Consider the following 18,077-nt stretch of genomic DNA (forward strand, 5'->3'; position numbering starts at 1 on the left):
ATTATTTGTTGGATTATAAAATGGAAGAGGAGAGGGTTAAAAAAATGATGATTGTTTGGGTGAAAATTTTTGGCTACACAATAGAATTGGAGAAATGGGAAAAAATGAGGGAAAGGAATTATAAATTGATGATGTCGCAATCATATAGAGAAAAATTGTACAAAATGTTCTACAGGTGGCACTTACCACCTGCTAGATTAGCAAAAATATTCCCAAACAGATCATCCAAATGTTGGAAATGCAAACAAAAATAAGGAACATATTAGTATCCATGGTGGACGTGCCCTGAAGCAAGAAAATATTGGATAAGGACAAAAACTGGATAGAAGAAATAAATAAACAGCAAATTGAATTAAAACCGGAGAATTTTCTATTAGGTATAATAATGGGAAAATATGATAAGAAAACAGAGTATTTAATGCTACATTAATTAATGGCAGCAAGAATAAATTATGCACAGAATTGGAAAAATGATAGTATGCCACCAGAGGAAAATGTGATAAGAAAATGCTAGAGTGTGCCGAGATGGATAAGTTGACTATGGAGATAAAGGAAAGAGAGGAAACAGATTATTATTTGATGTGGAATGTACTGTATGATTGGCTAAACAATAGATATAGAGTTGAATAGAGCAGAAGACAATAAAATAATAAGGTAAAAGATATAGTAGACAAAGATAGATTAAGCAACATAGACAAGTGTATAGAAAGTTAAGATTTATGTAAAAGTATGTATACCGTATATATAGTTAAGATTTTTGTAAAAGTATGTATACCGTATATATAGTTACGATTTTTGTAAAAGTATGTATACCATCACGAAAGCATTGTAATGAATGGAAATGATGTTGTATATAAGAAAAATTGTTTAATAAAAATTATTTTTTAAAAAAAGAGAGATTGGACTAGATTAAATCCCTTTTGAGATTCTTTATGAATTAAGTCCAGTGAATTTTTTTTTAATATTTAAAAAACTTTATTAAACAAATTCTACAATTTAAAAACAATTTAAAAACATATTTCCATTCATTGCATCATATTCGTAGTAGTGTTCACTCACTTTGACATATTCTTAAGTATATAGAATATTATTAAATATTATTTTACATTTTATTTATGTCATATTTTCATATATTTACGTAGTTATTTACATATTTATACATAAGTATACATAGCCTATTCATACAAAATTATTTCATCAGACCATAACCTTTTATTTTATATCTCTATTTTGTGTCTACCTTGCAGCTAATTATACCATAAATTCCAAATTTCGTAGTACTCTGTCTCTTCTCTCTCCTTCATTTCCATTGAAAGCCTATCCATTTCTGCACACTCTAAAACCTTTTTTGTTATCATAATATCGGAGGGAATGCTGTCACTTTTCCAATTCTGGGCAAAGGCATTATATGCAGTTATTATATGTAATATATTATATGTAATATAATATATTGGAGTTTCTTACTTATTTTATATCTTAATATACCCTGGTCTCAGTTCAGTTTTCTGTTTTGTAATTTCCTCCAGTCATTTCCTAATTTTAAACCAATAATTTTTAGCTTGAGGGCATGCTCACTACATATAGATTCCCTGTTTATAATTACATTTCCAACAATTTGCTAATCTATTAGAGAACATCTTAGCCAATCTTGCTGGGAGTAAATGCCAAAGGTAAAACATTTTGTATAAATTCTCTTCTATGCTGCTGATAGAGTTAGTTTATAGTTTATTTCCCATAATTTTTCCCATTCTTCCAAATTAATGCTGTAACCAAAAATTTTCGCCCAAATTATCATTACCGCTTCCTCTTCCATTTGGTATCTTAGGAGATAATTATATATTTTGGTAATCATTTTTTCATCTGACCCTTGTAATATTTTTTTTAATTCCTGCCTGATCTTTATTTATTCCAAATTCTTCTATATCTTTCTTATATCTTGTTTGAATTTGTAAATAGGGCCACCAGTCTATTTTTATCCCTTGTTCTTTTAGTTTTTTAAAGTAAACTTGATAAGTTCTTGTTTAGTTTTCAATTTTCCCTGTTCATCCAATAATTCTTTATATCTCACTATTTTATTTAAGTCAAGGACATTGGGATACACCATTGCTTCTATGGCGGATAACCAAATTGGGATCTTCATGTAATGGTTTCTCTTGATTCTCTCCCATACAGATAATAGAGTGCCTCTGACTTTGTGCCTCTGGAAGTATGAATGGAATGTATTTTTCCCCTTCCCATATAAACGCATTGTTAATACTCTGTTGTTAATACTCATTTATTTTTTAGATTTACCCAATCCTTAATCCATGTTAAGACTGCGGCCTGGTAATAGAGCTCCCAATCTGGGAGTCCAAGACCTCTCTTGTTTCTACTATCTTGCAAAAGTTTCAATTTTATTTGCGCCTTTTTCCCTTGCCAAATAAATTTTGTTGTTGTCTTATTTAGTTCTTCAAAAAAAATTTTTTCCTAATTTTATTGGAATTGCTTGAAAAAGGAATAATAATTTGGGCAGAATATTCATTTTTATTGTGGCAATTCTTCCTATCAATGACAGTTGTAGTTTCCCCCAATTATCTAAATCTTTTTGTATTTGTATTAATAATTTAACATAATTATCTCTTTTTATAGACATTTTGCTATTGACCAAACCCCAAGATATTTAATCTTATTTGTCGTCTATCCAATTTTCCTTCAAACTCCTCTTTCTGTTTTTAGTGAGATTTTTAGTTAATATCTTTGTTTTATCTTTTTTTTTCTTCAATCCAGCAACTGTACCATATTTCTCTATCGTTGTAATATAGTTCCTGTTTTGAGAGTATTTTCTGTGATAAACACCATGTCATCTGCAAAGGCTTGTGCTTTATATTCTTCTTTTTTGATTCTCAGTCCTTTAATTTCCTGATTTTGCCTAATTTGTGTTAATAGTATCTGTGTTGCTAAGATATACAATAGTGGTGATAATGGGCACCCCGTCTTACTCCTTTAAATATATTAAATTTTTCAGTCAATTCACTGTTCAATATTATCTTTGCCATTTGGGTAGTATATATTGCTTTGATCATCCCTATAACATTTTCTCCAAAATTCATCATACTTAATTGTTTAGTGAAAAATTTTCAATTCAAATTATCAAATGCTTTTTGCGCATCCATAAATATCAATGCCATTTCTTTATCTGGGTGTACTTCATAATATTCTAATATGTCCATTATCATTCTTATATTGTTTGTTAAATGTCTTTTTGGTACAAATCGATTTTGATCTGAATGTATATATACATTTAAGATTTTTTTTAACTCTCTCTGTGATTATTGTAGCGAATATCTTATAATCAGCATTTAATAATGAAATTGGCCTATAATTTTTAATCTGTTGAGCATCTGAATTCTCTTTTGGAATAAATGCAATATATGCCTCTGTCCATGAGTTGGGAAGTTTTGCCTGGTTTATTGTTTCATTATATAAGTCCAACATTATAATTGTTCTAAAGGGGTTTGGATTTCTTTATATATTTCTGCTGGAATTTTGTCTGGTCTGGGTGTTTTATTGGTTTTTTTTGCTTCTTGATTGCGGCTTTCATCTCTGACATCATAATTTTAGCATTTAGCATTTTAGCTTTGTAAGTTCTGGAATTATAGGCTCTCGGTTAAATATTTTATTATCTTTTCTTCTGGTATGTCATCTTGATTATATAGCATTTTAAAGTAGTTTTGGGCAACAATTTTCTTTTGTTCTATCATATGGTGTGGTGTCCCATTTTCATCTTGTAATGTTAGTATTAACTTTTTCTCATTCTCTTTTTTTAACTTGTGTGCCAACCACCTCCCTGGCTTATTGGCATGTTCAAAATAATTTTGTTTTGCAGTTCTAAGATTTCGTACCATTTCTTCTTGTATAGATACATTTATCTTATGTTTTACCACTTCTCTCTTTTAATTTCCTCATTTTGCATTTCAGATTCCAGTTCTTTAAGTTTTTCCTGTAATTCCATTTGTTGTTTTATCCTATCTTTGTTTTTTCTCGCTCCATAAACTATAGTTAGACCTCGGATATAAGCTTTAATTGTATCCCATAAATTTTGTATTGTTGTTTGGTCGTTTGCATCATCTTTGAATAATAGTTTTAATTCTTTTTCCAGCATTTGTACATAACTTTTGTCCTTTACCATTCCCTGATTTAAGGTCCATCTTCCCCTCCTTTTTCTCCCTTTCCACTTTAATTTCAAAGGATTATCATCTGCCCTGGAATTTGGCATTATTTCAATTTCTTCAATATCTTTTCCTATTTCTGGGTCCATCCACACCATATCTATCCTAGACCAGGAATTATGTGGGTTTGAGAAGAATGTACATTGTCTCTCCTGCATGTTTAATTCTCTCCACATATCTTTTAAATTTAGTTCCTGTGTCATTTTATGGAAAGTGGTTGGCAGTGTTTTCTTTTTTTTCTTATTTCTTTTACCGCTTGTGTAATCTTTTTCTATGTCTACTACCACATTAAAATCTCCAATAATACATACGTTGGTCTGTTCCAATTCTACTATTATCCGGTGTAACTTATTGTAAAATTCTGTCTGATTTATATTTGGTGCTTAAATTACTATTAGTAGTATTTTCTTTTGGTTAAATGTTATTTCTATCATTAAAATTCTTCCTTTTTCATTTGCAAATACCTGATTTGGTCTCAACCAGTCCTTTATGGAAACTGCTATACCCTTTTTGTTTTATGTGACAAGGCAAGGTGCAATTTCCCTAGCTTAGGTGATTTTAAAATGTTTCCATATTGTTTTTTAATGTGCACCTCTTGTAAACAAGTAATGTCCATATTCTGCTTTTGGAGTCTTGCTAACATTTTTTTCTTTTAACCGGAGAGTTCAGTCCATTTATGTTAATAGATATCAAATTAATTTCCTGTTCCATATTGTTGTTTATATAGTTTTTATTCCTCTCTTTACCCTTGCTTCTCTTTGCAATCTCATCCTTATCCTTTCTTCTTCTTTTCCATTTCCACTCTCTATGTCTTTTCTACTGTCCTGTTCTTCATCAGATACTAAATAGTGATCATAAAATTCCTGTGCTTTATTGAATGTATCAATACGAAAAATTTTCTCTTGCCATGAAATGACCATTCCTTCTTGTAAAGCCACCTAAATAGTATTCTATTTTTAATGAGTTGTGATGAAAGAAAATTATAATTTCTTCTTTGCTCTCTTACCCCTCTTTTCCTTTGTAAGTGAACGGCTCATATCTTGTTCTTAGATATACTTCATCTCTAGCCGTTTTTCTTGTAAACCTTACATGTACCTCCCATGGTAGTTTGTGTCTCTGTGCATAATTGGTAAATATTCTATATGTTTCATCTATATCATTCCTCAATTCTTGTTTGGTTTTCTGTAGTGCATTTGCCAGCAATTCTGCCATGAGGTTAAAAAGATCTTCTTCTTTCTTCCCACTCATCGCTTAAAACCAATTTTCACCTAAAAGAAATAGGTTTCTTAATATCCAGTTATTTATTCCGTAGGAAAAGAGGGAAAGCTATCCTTTCAGCACCTTCAAACAGCCGCTTTTTTCCTCTTCTGGCAGGTATTATTCAGAAAGTCATACTTTTCAGGAATTTTATTAAATATGTCTTAGAGTCCTAGGAGCCAAGAAAAACTTTCTCCTCTCAAGCACTTTCTCCACTTCCTCCTGCGCATTCTTACCCGGCTGCCAGCTTCTTTGTGGCGGCCATTACAGACCGCCGCTGCACCGTCCTGGGAAAAGGGGGTTCTGCCAGCCAGGGAGGGGGTCTGCAACACCCCCAAACCCCTCTCCGGATCCCCCCTACCTTCAGCTGCCCCTGCAGGCAGCCTAGCTCCGTACCCGTCTGGGTCGGAGCCCCAAAAACGGCTAGCGCGGCAGGGATCGCGCAGCTTCGCAAATCCCTGCCGCTCGCGAAGCCAACAAACTGGAAGTTTTAAAGCCGACAAACCGGAGGATTAAAAAGAAAATATTTGTATGCTAAGACTTTGTTGGAGCAGATGCCTTAAGGATTTGAAGACTAGAATATATTGTAATAAGATTTTAAACAGATTTGGACTTTCTTTCTCTTGGATTGATATTACCCCAGAAGGAGAAAGTGAGAACTCTGCCTTGGTTTGGACTGACTGATAACTTTGGGACTGTTTTATTTTTTTTTATTTTCTTTTGAATATTCTGGTTGTTGTAAGAAGAAAGAAGGGAAAAGAAAAGAAAAAGATTTATAATGGCTCTTTCTGTTGAGGAACTAAGAAAAGAATATGAACAAGCAAAAAAAAATGGTAAAGATGGTGTGGAAGAAGCTTTCCTTTTTTTAGAAATGGCGCTTACTAATTATCAACAAACATTACAACAGATGAAGACAGCAGAGGAACAAGAAAGAAAGGAAGGAGCCATTTTTAATGAATCTCAGAATTTGATCCAAAAAGAAGGAAGAGAGAAAGAAAAGAAAAGAAGAGAAAAGAAGAAAACTAAAGGACTTAAGGACTTAAGATCTAAAAAAACATTTAAGAAAGGGAAAAATAAGGTGCAAAACCAATATGATGATAGTAAACAAAAGGGAAAAGGAGTACGACAGAGAAGGGAAGCCGGTAAGGCAGAGGCTAGAAGAAGGGGGTAGAAAGGTTTGTTGGGAGAAGAAAGAAAGGGAAAAGGTGGAGAAAAGCTACAATGTTTTGAAATTAAATGAAAAAAAGAAATTTTTTATGGATAATGGATAAAGTATAATTTTTTTTTTTAAAAAAAAAGATTTTGCAAGGTACATAAGATGAGATGGTAGTATTGTAATGGTTTAAGAGTTGATAAGAGATTAAAATGTTAAAATGTTTAAAAATGATTGGCTTTAAAACTTAATAATAGGGGAGGTTTAGAATATTGTTTTAATTAAAGAGTTTAATAAGATTATGGTATTGATGTTATTATAAAATTTTTATTATAGTATCTTTTTTTAATATTTGGATTTATTGTCTAATTATGTACTTAATTATGTTGGATGTATTAGTTAGATAGAATGTACCAAGCAAAATCGGATTGGGTATTAGATATTATTTTAAAGATTAATTTGATTAACTTAGGGGGGAGATAGAAAGGCATCATACTCTGATTAATGATTTCAGGAGAAACTTATTTTCTCTTTTTTCATAAGGAATGAGACAAAGGGATGATAAAAAATGGACAAAAGATATAAATATAATGATTCAAACTAAGATGATTAATTAAGATAGAATTAAGAAGTGTGAAATATGTGGGGAAGTTAATATAGAAGGCTTAGAATGGTAAATAAAATAAGTAATGATATGTAAGATGAGCATGAATATAATTGAAGTCCATGAAGAGAGAGACACCTGGGTCCAAGTTACTTTCCAAAAAGATTTTTTTTATGTTTTGTGTGTTGTGTGTATATGTCTTTTTGGGGGGGAGAATTAGTAAAAACTTGTAGAAATATAGAATGAGAATAATGGTAACTAAGTCAGAAAGAAGTAGATGAAATAATAATAATGATATTGAATAAGAGTAAAGAGAAGTAAAGAGAAATTGAATAAGAGGTTTTGGTATGTTGTATGGAAATGGTTTAAAACAGAATCATAATTTATCTGACTTGTTAAATTTACAATGAAAAAAGGTTTAAACATGTAATGAATAATGATAATTTGTGTGTTTTAAAAATTAATAAAACTTGTTTTTGTTTTTTTTAAAAAAAGATCTTCTTCTTTACTTTCCATTATATTTTGAAATCTCAAGATGAATGCTGATTTTTCCATTTTGAGATGCACTATTGCCTCTTTGAGATTTCTGTTTACCATCATCAGGTTTTGTTCTGTTGTTTCAAGCTTCTTTTCAATTTGATCTGTCCTAGCTTCCACCATTTTTATTTTCTGTTCATTCCTGATCATCGCTTCCTGTATATTTCCTATCTTGTCATCTAATTTATGTATATCTCCTTTCACCTCTCCCATCTCGCTTTTTATTTCTTCATGGTTTCTTGATATTGATTCCTGCGTCTTCATCATCATTTCTGGGAGCATGTTCAAAGTTGTCTGTACATTCTGTAAACTTGAAGTGGATCTTGATTTCTTGCTTCCTAATGTACTCTCTATCGACCTTTGTTCAGATGGGGAAGCCTCTATTGATGTTGTCTTCTTTCCTGTATAATTATTGTCTAGTATACACAAATAGTATATAGTATAAATTCTATTCTCCTGTAAGATATTCCTAGGTATGCATTTATATTGTAATACCCTCTATACACTTCTAAATGATAATAAATAACCGGTTAATTATATTCTACTATATATACTATATATAATATCATCTAGCTAATGAGTTAATAAAGTACATATAATAAATTTAGTAATATAATAAATAAACAATTAGATATATTCTAACATATATTGTAATTTGTAATTAATAAATTGTTAATACTTAATAAATATTGTGAAAATATTAATCTATTATTAATTAATTGTTATTATCTATAATTAATAATTAATACTAATATCAAATTTTCTCAGTATTGACACAATCCAACAATTTATAATCTTAAATATTAAATAATAATGTCTGTCAGTTACACCTTGTCAATATCCAACATACAATCTCATCAGTTATGGAGAGCATCAAATTCATAAAGCAGAGGGGAAAAAAGAAAGCGTAAATATAAAATAAGACATATATATATTCTGTCTCACCTGTGACCACGAGGTGAGAGTCCAAGTTTTCAAAGGAATATAAATAAACAGACAGGACCAGGAACGACAGAGTTAAATTCCTTTGACTGGAGGATTCCTTGGCAGTCTTCCAGAAGCTGCTTGCCAAGTCCGATAACAAACAAGACCGTAAATCAAAAGGCAAACCCCGCACAGAAAATTTGTCAAGCTGCTATTCTGAATAAACAAATTGTCCCGAACAGAGATTCAGAGCTAACACGCCCTCTTTTATTTCCTGAGGGGCGTGTCAGTCTCTCAAGTCAGTTCCTGATTTGACCTTTCCTTTTACGTTGCATTTCACGTCGATGTCTACGTCTTTGTCAAACCAGCATTCCTCGGCTTGATCCTCAGCCAAGGACTCCGGCACGCTCTCCTGATTATCTGCCGACACCTGAGGCACAACCAGGGAGGAAGGTCCCGGGGAGGGAGATGATTCCGAATCCTCCAGCAACGCAGTCTCAAACCTCAGAGCCATGTCCTCCTCTTCTTCCTGGCTCAAGTCTGTATCTTCTAACAAGGCAGGCTCAAATCTCGAAGCCAAATCCCTCTCTCCCTCATTACTTAAGTCTGTATCTTCTAACAAGGCAGGTTCAGACCTCCGAGTCACAACACTATCCCTCACCGCAGGGCCCTTCCCCCGAGTCTGACAATCCGGATGCGGTTTCAATGGAAACTGCGCATGGATAAGGTCCGAGGCTTGAATAGTGGAAGCATCTTCCCAGGAAAGAGCTTCCGGTCCATCCCCTAGCCGCTTGACGAAATATTGAAATCGACCTTTCAACCAGCAAGAATCTTTAATGCCGACCACCGTGTCGTCAGTAGCAGAATCCTCGCCAGGTATAGATGGAGAACTCGTACCAGCGGGGGAACGGAGGCGTTGCCCGACGTGAACGATCCGCGAACCTTTTGTAGTCCGCCTTAGCCCGTTCCAATTGCTGCGACACCAATTGATGAACCGAATGCAGTTCCGACAAAAAGTCCCGCGTCTCGGGAACCAGGGAATCCAAGATCGACAATGGAAAAAACCTCAGATGGAAACCCATATTTGCGTAAAAATGTGTTACGTGAGTGGAGGTGTGCTGAGAGTTATTGAAGGCAAACTCCACCAACGGGAGGTAAGTCACCCAATCGTTCTGTCGGTGGTTAACAAAACATCGTACATATTGGGCGAGGATGCCAATCACCTTCTCTGTCCCACCATCAGTCTCCGGATGGTGCGCCGATGACAAGCACACCTGCACCTGCAACGCGGTCATCAGGCTCTTCCAAAATTGTGCGGTAAACTGGACACCGTGATCTGAAACCACCCTGTCCTGTAAACCATGCAGACGGGACACGTGTTGCAAGAATAACTGGGCAGTAGTACGAGCCGACGGTAACCTCCGACAGGAGATAAAATGAGCCATCTTAGTTAACATATCAACCACCACGAGCACCGTCATATACCCCGACGAAGAGGGCAAATGCGTTAAAAAGTCCATGGAAATTGCCCCCCACGGTCTGTCCGGAGTCGGCAGTGGTTGAAGGAGACCAGGAGGTGCACCCGTAGCAGCTTTCGCTTGCCGGCACGGTACGCAGGACACAACGTAGGCATAGACATCATGTCGGACTCAAGGCCACCAAAAAGTCCGTGTTACCAGATGAAGGGTCTTAAAAAATCCAAAATGGCCAGCAGCAGGGTTGTCATGACATTGAGTCATGATGAGGGCTCTAAGTGTCCTTGTGGGCACGTACAATCGGCGTCGATGTCGTAGTAAGCCCTCCTCCAGAGTCCATGGGGAGTCAGGTCCAATTTCCCCCATTCTCTGCTGTGACCAAGCGTCTAAATGCTGTGCCTCTCGTATCCAAGTCCTCAAATCCACCGGTTCTTGGATAACGGCCAAAGATTCCAGTGGTAGCACCGTACGCAGAGGAAGAGGGTCCTCAGGACAAAGGTACTCCGGTTTACGGGACAGGGCATCTGCTCTCCGGTTCTGACCACTGGGGATATAAGTCACAAAAAAGTTGAACCGAGCAAAGAACAATGACCACCAAATCTGTTGCTGGTTCAACTTCCTCGCAGTGGTCAAGTGCTCCAAATTACGATGATCTGTCCAAACCTCCACCTTGTGCCGGGCACCCTCAAGGTGATGTCGCCAGGTCTCAAACGCAGCCTTGATAGCCAACAACTCTTTTTCCCAGATAGTATAATTGCGCTCGGACGAAGTGAGTTTCCGAGAGTAGTAAGTGCAGGGAAAAAGAGGGGCGCCATCCATTGGGGCTTGCAACAAACAGCCCCAATAGCCACGTTGGAAGCATCCGTCTCCACCACAAATGGACGATGTGGATCAGGATGCCTCAGGATAGGTTCTGCGATGAGAGCCTCAAAGGCCTGCTGCTGTGAGGGCCCCCACTGGAACGGGACCTTCTTTCTAAGGAGCTGAGTGATGGGATCCATCAACTTGGCAAAACCCGGAATGAAGGTCCGATAATAATTAGCGAACCCCAAGAGACGTTGAACGTCTTTCACTCGATGAGGGGGTTCCCAACTACACAAAGCCTCCACCTTACGCGGGTCCATGGCAATGCCTTCGGGAGAGATGATGTGCCCCAAGAACTCTATGGAAGTCTGGAAAAAGAGGCATTTCTCCAGCTTCGCATAGAGTTGATGCTCCCGAAGACGCTGTAAAACCAAACGAACATGTTGAAGGTGGCTGTCCCTAGACCTGGAATAAATCAAAATGCCGTTCAGGTACACCACCACGAACCGATCGAGCATGTCCCGGAACACGTCATTCATCAGGTGCTGGAAGACCGCGGGAGCATTGTTCAACCCAAACGGCATTACGGTGTATTCAAAATGACCATATCAGGTGCAAAACACCGTCTTCCATTCATCCCCCTCTCGCATCCATACCAGGTTGTAGGCCCCTCGAAGATCGAGCTTGGTGAAAATAGTGGCCTCCCGCAACCGCTCCATCAATTCTGGAATGAGCGGCAAGGGATAACTATTCCGCACCGTAATGGCGTTCAACCGGCGGTAGTCGCAGCACAAGCACAAATCTCCCATCTTCTTTTTAACGAAAAGAACGGGAGCAGAAAGAGGGGATGACGACGGCCGAATAAACCCCCTGGCCAAATTCTTGTCTATGAAATCATGAAGGGTGGCCAATTCAGACATAGAATACAGGCGTCCCTTGGGTAGTGGGGCATCAGGTAGAAGGTCCACAGGACAGTCATAGGGTCGATGTGGGGGTAACCGATCCGCCTCCTTCTCGCTAAATACATCGACGAAATCAGAGAATTCAGGAGGTACGGCGACGGCGATGGTGGCGATGTCCTGGCCAGCACAGGTATGTCGCAAATGGTCCACACACTGGAGGCTCGGGAACGAAATGGCGTTCTGTGCCCAAGCCACCAGAGGATCGTGCAACCATAGCCAGGCCATACCAAGGACCAAGGGGAGATGGAGGCCCGCAGTGATGTAAAAACTAATCACCTCCTCATGGTCCCCAATAGCCAGGCGCAACGGCTGGGTAGCGAAACGAATGGGCCCAGCATGAAGCTCCTGCCCATCAATTGTTTCCACCTTGATTGGAGGCTCCACCGCAACCAAAGGGATGTCAAAATGAGTTGCAAAGGCCTGGTCTATGAAACTGGTAGTAGCCCTCGAGTCCACCAATGCAACTGCAGGAATCCCCTCCGACCAGGACTGCAAGAAAACCCGCGTGTCTAAAAGTAAATGTCGAGGGGGACCAGAATTCACCTCCGCTACTTCGGGCGGTTGCTTAATACGTGCCCCGTTTCCCGACTGTACAAGGTTAGGTTCAGGCACTGGTTTGCATGCCCCCCATCGTTTACCAGGGCAGGAATTCGCAAAATGTCCCCCCACAATACAGGCATAAGCCTCCTTGAAGTCTCCGGGTACGTTCTTGGGCCATCAAACGAGGTCGGACCGCACCCAACTCCATCGGCTCCTCGGCCCTGGCCATGGCACTGTGGGAGACCTGGGGCGCTGGTTGTACAGGATGCTGTGGCCTTGAGGTGGATGGCTGCTCCAGAACTGGGCGTCTAGTCTTGCGCCGTTGAAGCCGGGCATCAATGCGCAAACATTGCACCACCAGATCATCGAGGGTCAGGGCCGGCTCCACGTGCACCAACTTGTCTTGTATGTCCTCTGACAGACCATCTTGGAAAGCATCCATTTGAGCAGCCTCATTCCATGCAGAGTCCAAGCAGAGCAGTCGAAACTCTGAAATGAACTCCTGCAAGGGGCGTTTCCCCTAGCGAAGTTCCCTCAGGAATCTGGCTGCTGTCTGAGCCCGTATGGGGTCCTCATACATAAGTCTGCTGTCTGAGCCCGTATGGGGTCCTCATACATAAGTCTCAGGTGACGCCAAAACCCCTGATAGTCCATTAGCAAGGGACTATTCTGCACCAACAAAGGGGTGGCCCATGTGGCAGCCGAGCCCGACAAAAGACTGATAACAAACCCCACCCGAGCCCGGTCATCAGGAAAATCCTCGGGCCTCAGAGCCATAAACAGTTGGCACTGTCCCATAAAAGCCGGGAACATTTCAGGCTGCCCAGAGAACTTATCTGGCACAGCTACCGGGTATTTCCTACGGGCAGGGGCTAGAGGAGCAGCAGGAACTTGCAGCTGCATAAGATGGTTAACCAGCTGAGTGACTTGTTGCTGCAAAACCTGGTTATCCTGTAGAAGTTGATTAATCTGCTGCTGCTGTTGCTGCTGCTGCTGTTGTTGTTCCATCTTGGTCAGAAGATGGTATTTGCTGGTTCGGGACAAAAATGTTCTGTCTCACCTGTGACCACGAGGTGAGAGTCCAAGTTTTCAAAGGAATATAAATAAACAGACAGAACCAGGAACGACAGAGTTAAATTCCTTTGACTGGAGGATTCCTTGGCAGTCTTCCAGAAGCTGCTTGCCAAGTCTGATAACAAACAAGACCGTAAATCAAAAGGCAAACCCCGCACAGAGAATTGGTCAAGCTGCTATTCCAAATAAAAAAATTGTCCCGAACAGAGATTCAGAGCTAACACGCCCTCTTTTATTTCCTGAGGGGCGTGTCAGTCTCTCAAGTCAGTTCCTGATTTGACCTTTCCTTTTATGTTGCATTTCACGTCGATGATCCTCAGCCAAGGACTACGGCACGCTCTCCTGATTATCTGCCGACACCTGAGGCACAACCAGTGAGGAAGGTCCCAGGGAAGGAGATGATTCCAAATCCTCCAGCAATGCAGGCTCAAACCTCAGAGCCATGTCCTCCTCTTCTTCCTGGCTCAAGTCTGTATCTTCTAACAAGGCAGGCTCAAATCTCAAAGCCAAATCCCTCTCTCCCTCTCTCCTTTCATGCAGAATAGACATAAGTCATCTTTGAAAAAAGATATAAAATTATATATAATTTCACTAGACTTAACTAGGGCTTACTTGACACATAACTTTCTTGTGGGAATTGTACAAATCCTGATTTTAATTCAGCAAATACATACGTCATGACATAGAGGCGTGATTCTGTTATTTTTTTCTACCAATGTAATATAAACCATTAGAATGCAGTTAATCTGTCCCAAATACAAGATAATTTTATTTTCTAGTCACTACTTAAAAATAAATATACCTCACATACAATTTATTAAATATGCTCAGTAAGCTAATTAGATTGCTCTTGGCAAAATGAGTTATATCACCTTTGTTGTAAATTTAACAACTTATAGACTGATCCTAGTCATTACACTTCTTATTGTCCAATCTGTATATGTAAAATGTTAGTACTGTTATCATCTTATTTTAGAGATTCTGCAGGTATCATGTTCTGTTTCGGTACTTCCCTGTGTTTCAATTACACAATTAACTTCAAAGTGGTATATATCTAATATTAGCAATTTAACATCTAATATACTATAGGAAGTTGATCACAAAGTTAATAGGATAGTACTGTTAAATGGACTGGGTTCAGAAGGTGGTAAATGCCTAAATGAGACAGAAAACCTTTTGGTCTGTTTAAAAGAGACAATGACCAGGCTACAAGACTTGAACCCAGGTGATAAAACAATGATAGGCCAATGTATAATATTATCTTTCTAGACTTGGGGTTTGACTGGGTGTTAGCTGATCAACTCAAGGCTCTCTCGGATGAAACAGATTTTCTAGATCCATATCAGTCTGGTTTAAGACCTGATTATGGAAAGTACCATGTTGAGAAAAAACAATGTTACCCTGTTCATCTTCCTATGTGTGGATTTCAGTATCATCAACTATGGTATTTTAAATGTCAGAGTAGGAAGTGGGAGCACTGTATTATGATGATTTCACTTCTCCTTGGAAAATTATTTCCAGAGGTTGCTGGATTGGTAATCGATTAGATTGGAATCCTAATTTATCCTATATGCTTTTTAATGTTGTCATGAAACTTGGGAGATAATATATCTAGATATGTGGGCTGATTTGTCACAAATATATGAATGATGCCTAGCTCTACTTTTCATCTAATATGTATTTGGAGTTTTGAACTAGACTTGGCAGAATAATGCACTGGATGAGGATCAACTATCTAAGACTCAATCCAAAAAAAAAAACAGATAAACAATCTGTGGGTAGTGCATCTGTGCAACTGAGTGATACCCTGCCTGTTCTAGGTCTTCTCTTGCCTTAAGGCTCACAGTTTGAGGGTGCTTCTAGATCCACCCTTTGTCCCACCCTACTCCATGCTCCTGAAACCACGCTTTGGTGATTTCAGGAGCATGGAATACTTTTTATAAATTTAAATTGATTTACCAACTATGACTTACCTGGACAGAGACAGCCTCACAACAATTATTCACATTCTGGCAATTTCCCAGTTGGGAATGTTACTGCAGTGTGTTCTATATGGGACTACACTTGAAATTGGTTTGGAACTTCAATTAATTCAAATTAGAATGGTTTGACTTTTCTCTGGAATGACTAATATGAATATATTATGTCAGTATTTCACCATTACTCACTGCCAGTCCATTTCTATCATTTCCCCCCGAAAATAAGACCCAATCTTATATTTTGGGGGGCTCCAAAATAAGCATTAGGAGTTATTTTTGGGGAAACACAATGTCAGGGTGATCAGCCCAGCAGGGTGCACCACCTCCCAGCATGCACACAAGAGGCAGTGAGCGCGCAGAAGCCAACAATGTTTGGCAGCAGTTGCAACCTGCCGGCCCCTTGGTCAGTGCACTCTGGGGCTGTGCAGCCCACACATTGCAAGTGAGTTGATTATCTATCCAATAGTAGACAGAGGCAGAGGCATGGGGAGGGGAGGCAGGCAATCTGGACATGCTGCATGGGCTGTGGGAAATCCCAGAGTCGGTGGGACACAGTGAGCAGGCAGCAGCGGGAGGCTCATATTTGTGCGGTGACACCAGCAGCAGACAGAGGAAGAAGCTCGGGGGGAAGGCAAGTGATTCTGAAATACTGCATGGGTCACAGGTAAGCCGAGAGACAGTGGGACCGAGTGGGCAGGTGGCCATTGGAGGCTTGTCCATTTCTCTCTGCTTGTCTCTCCTGACCAGCTGCCCACTCTATCCCACCATCTCTTGGCTTGCCTGCGGCCTGTGCAGCACATCAGGATCATCTGCCTTCCCTCCCGTGCTTCTGTCTCCATCTGCTGCCAGTACTGCTGCATGAAGACAAGCCTCCAATAACTGCTCGCTCACTCCAACCTACTCTTGGCTTTCCTGTAGCCCACGCAGCACATCTGGATTACCTTCCTCCCATTCCTCTGCCTCTGTCTACTGCTGGTGCTGCTGTGCAAAGATGAGCCTTCTGCAACTGCCCACCTGCTCTGGCTCACTGACTCTCAGCTTTCCTGCAGCCCATGTGGTGTATCTCGATCATGTGCCTCCCCCCACCTCTGCCTCTGCTTGCTGCTTGGATAGATAATCAACTCATTTGCACTGCACAGGCTGCAGCTGTTGCTGGACACTGATGGCCCCTGCACCCTCACAGCCTCCGGTGCTGGCCATGCCCACCTACCCTGGAATCCCCAGCTGACCTTAACTGGGGCTTATTTGGGGAGGGGGATAGTGCTTATATTAGGAGCACATTAAAATCAGGGTAGGACTTATTTTCTGATTAGGTTTTATTTTCAGGAAAACATGGTAACCCAGTTCAAAGGGATGATTTTTTTATCTTTAAAGACCTAAATGTCTTAGAAACAAGTTAACTGCATAGATACTGAGTTTTATTACAAAATTCAATTATGCTGAAATAGAAGTATAATACCGTGTTTCCTCAAAAATACGACCTACACCAAAAATAAGCTCTATCATGTTATTTATGCATGTGCTGAATATAAGCCCTATCCCCAAAATAAGCCCTGCTTAAGTGCCTGTGCAACCGGCCAGCCACCATTTCATCTGGTTGCTTGCAGTGCCCCCAACATGAAGTGAGGAGGTGAGGATATGTGTGGAGATGGGAGGAACACAAATAGTGATTCCTGCAGGAATGATGGCATACCTCCAGACCCTTGACACTACAATAAATAAGGCATTCAAGGACCATCTGCACATGGAAATCTTGACTATATTGAAAACAGAATGGAGTGGAATCAGTGTGGAAACTTTGTGAAGCCTAGCCTGCCAGAGGTCGTGACTTGGGTGAAGAATGCATGGGATAAAATCACTGACACCTGTGTTGCCAATGCACTATGAGCAGGCTACATGGACAAGAAGTGCTCATTTAAGGAGACCTATATTGCTAGAGATCAGAGCTTGGGACCAATGGTTTTGCAGGAAATGGAGTCACAAGAAATTTAGGCTGGAATTCTGAGTTTGAAGAGTTATGATGATGCAGCTCGCCTTCACCCCCTCACCTCATACCGGTACATGGGGGGAGTAAAGCTTAGTGCTTATTTTGGAGGTCAAAAGAAAATAAGACCAGGTCTTATTTTGGGGAAAACACTGGAATATTAATTATGTATTGAAATAGAGCAATATATGTGCTTCTTTATTAATCCATATAATTTTACATAGTGAGATGTATTAAAGTTAACAAATATTTAATCTAGATGTTATAAATTACTTACCCAATGTTCAATATTGAATGAAAAGCTACATTTCAATTAGAGACTAGTGGAAAAAAAGTTCCTCAACCAAATTCACAGACCCCCTGAACTCTATTGATGGAACTCCACAAAGGGTCCATGATCCTCAAATTAAGAACTTGGAGTATACTTTCCTTTAAATAATTGAATTTTAACATCTTTATTACTTTAATTGAGTCAGGATTTTAATATTTGCTTTTTCTGTCTCAGCAACAACAGTATTTCATAAAAATTCCATAAACTTTTGGTTTATCCTATTGCAATAAAATGTGCTAGTGATG

The 18,077-nt window shown here is 39.1% G+C and overlaps 1 protein-coding gene across 7 annotated transcripts in view; it reads left to right on the forward strand.

Moving 5' to 3' along the window:
• Positions 1-18,077, forward strand: part of DMD (dystrophin) — a 1,185,061-nt gene that overhangs the window by 335,802 nt on the left and 831,182 nt on the right. The window lies entirely within an intron of this gene.

The sequence above is a fragment of the Notechis scutatus genome, chromosome 5, assembly GCF_049901735.1.
Source record: "Notechis scutatus isolate UNSWTSFEM ecotype Mainland chromosome 5, rNotScu1.2, whole genome shotgun sequence".
Taxonomy (NCBI): Eukaryota; Metazoa; Chordata; class Lepidosauria; order Squamata; family Elapidae; genus Notechis; species Notechis scutatus.